This window comes from Corella eumyota, chromosome 3 (assembly GCF_963082875.1).
Source record: "Corella eumyota chromosome 3, kaCorEumy4.1, whole genome shotgun sequence".
Classification (NCBI taxonomy): Eukaryota; Metazoa; Chordata; class Ascidiacea; order Phlebobranchia; family Corellidae; genus Corella; species Corella eumyota.
Genome location: NC_137492.1, coordinates 12050191 through 12052690, shown reverse-complemented (window position 1 = coordinate 12052690; position 2500 = coordinate 12050191). Strand labels below are relative to the sequence as shown.

The 2500-nt window shown below is 51.8% G+C and overlaps 1 non-coding gene across 1 annotated transcript in view; it reads right to left on the bottom strand.

Moving 5' to 3' along the window:
* The window catches only part of LOC145747142 (small subunit ribosomal RNA), a 1810-nt gene extending 851 nt beyond the window's left edge, over positions 1 to 959 (bottom strand). The window contains exon 1 of the ribosomal RNA XR_014281887.1: positions 1 to 959. This exon is cut by the window's left edge and continues 851 nt beyond it. This is a non-coding gene — a ribosomal RNA (small subunit ribosomal RNA).
* Between the last annotated feature and the right edge of the window lie 1541 nt (positions 960 to 2500).

Genomic DNA, 2500 nt, shown 5'->3' with positions numbered 1-2500 from the left:
TCTTGGCAAATGCTTTCGCAGTCGTTCGTCTTGCGCCGATCCAAGAATTTCACCTCTAACGGCACAGTACGAATGCCCCCGTCCGTCCCTCTTAATCATTACCTCGCGCTCCGAAAACCAACAAAAAAGAACCGAGGTCCTATTTCATTATTCCATGCAACACTATCCAGGCGAAGCGCCTGCTTTGAACACTCTAATTTTTTCAAGGTAAACGTCCCGGCCGCCGCCGACACTCAGTCAAGAGCACCGACGGAAAACCGGAGGTAAAGCCAGAACGAACAGTGCACGCCTTGCGACGGACCGAACGCCTGCGCCCAAAATCCAACTACGAGCTTTTTAACCGCAACAACTTAAATATACACTTTTGGAGCTGGAATTACCGCGGCTGCTGGCACCAGACTTGCCCTCCAATGGATACTCGTTAAAATTTTTACAGTGTACTCATTCCAATTACAGGGCCTCGTTAGAGTCCTGTATCGTTATTTTTCGTCACTACCTCCCCGCGTCGGGAATGGGTAATTTGCGCGCCTGCTGCCTTCCTTGGATGTGGTAGCCGTTTCTCAGGCTCCCTCTCCGGAATCGAACCCTGATTCCCCGTTACCCGTAAGAACCTCGGTAGGCAGATACCGTACCGACGAAAGTTGATAGGGCAGACACTTGAATGATCCGTCGCCGGTGCAAGACCGTGCGATCAGCAAAGTTATCCCGAGTCGCCAACAAGACGAGCCGAAGCCCGGCAGGTTTTTGATATGATAAAGGCGCGCCTCCCGCAAGGTCGGCGCTTTTTGCATGTATTAGCTCTAGAATTACCACAGTTATCCAAGTAAAATTTACGATCAAATGAATCACGACTGATTTAATGAGCCATTCGCAGTTTTACCGTACGCAAGTTCGTACTGAGACATGCATGGCTTAATCTTTGAGACAAGCATATGACTACTGGCAGGATCAACCAGGTAACTATCGGCCGACAAAATACGCGAACGGAGTCTTTCGCTTTCCCCGTCGCGGTATCGCACTGTATTACTCAATCACTATTTTTGCTTAGCTCCTCAAACCCGGCGTAAGCCGCGATCTGGACGCCGTCGACACCGGCCAGACGCCCTTTCGGGCGAAGCCGCGCGCGGGCTGCGTTTGCATACAACACCAGGAACGCCCAACAAAAGCGAACCGAGAAAACTATCACTTGCGTGCGCACCGGCCACCGCAACTACGGCCCGAGGCCGTGGTCGCGCGCCGAAACACAAACTCGTATTTGCTACTTAATTTTTTCCGTCCAACGTTCAGAGCCTCGCTGCTAGCTACGACGCCTTCGCGGGTCAGCATCAAGTCTGCCCAAAAGCGCACATCGCCTGCACGACACCACATCGTTTTGTCACCAAATACCTTCAACCGACAACCGCATCGCCAATTTGCTCATTTCGCCACAACGACGTCTTCCCTCATAGTATACAGGGAAGCTGGTCTCGCGACAAAGGTAGCAAACTTGTCGAATTTCGACAATTTTCCAAAACGTGCGTTTCTGTGCGGGAAATTGTTCATCGGGCGTCGGCCGATGTCGTGCGTCTTTGTCCGGGCGATTTTCGAAAGTCGCCGGACTTGTGTTTTTTACGCGCGCGCCGGTGGGCTGGTCTCGCGACAAAGGTAGCAAACATGTCGAATTTCGACAATTTTCCAAAACGTGCGTTTCTGTGCGGGAAATTGTTCATCGGGCGTCGGCCGATGTCGTGCGTCTTTGTCCGGGCGATTTTCGAAAGTCGCCGGACTTGTGTTTTTTACGCGCGCGCCGGTGGGCTGGTCTCGCGACAAAGGTAGCAAACATGTCGAATTTCGACAATTTTCCAAAACGTGCGTTTCTGTGCGGGAAATTGTTCATCGGGCGTCGGCCGATGTCGTGCGTCTTTGTCCGGGCGATTTTCGAAAGTCGCCGGACTTGTGTTTTTTACGCGCGCGCCGGTGGGCTGGTCTCGCGACAAAGGTAGCAAACATGTCGAATTTCGACAATTTTCCAAAACGTGCGTTTCTGTGCGGGAAATTGTTTATCGGGCGTCGGCCGATGTCGTGCGCCTTTGCCCGGGCGATTTTCGAAAGTCGCCGGACTTGTGTTATTCAAGCTCGAACGGTACTCGACAATTCTTCGAATGGCCTCCGACCTGAGGTCAGAGTCGCAGTAAAACAAACGAAGTACCCCAGAAAAAAGTTGAAAAAAAAAGCAACTCCGACCTGAAGTCGAAGTCGCCGTAAAAAATACCAAGTACTTTGAAAAAAAAGTGGAAAAAAAAAGCAACTCCGACCAGAGGTCGAAGTCGCCGTGCGCCCGCCCGTTCGCGGACAAATCGATAGATCTTGCGGCTTACTCTCAACAAATCGCAGTGAGAATACTGCTCTAGTGATTACGACACCGCGATCTTCATCTAGGTCGTTTGCAAATGATTTAGCACCCCGCCACTCGAGCAGAAAGCTTTACCCGTTTCGGGGCGACGCTTGCCGCGCCCGTGTT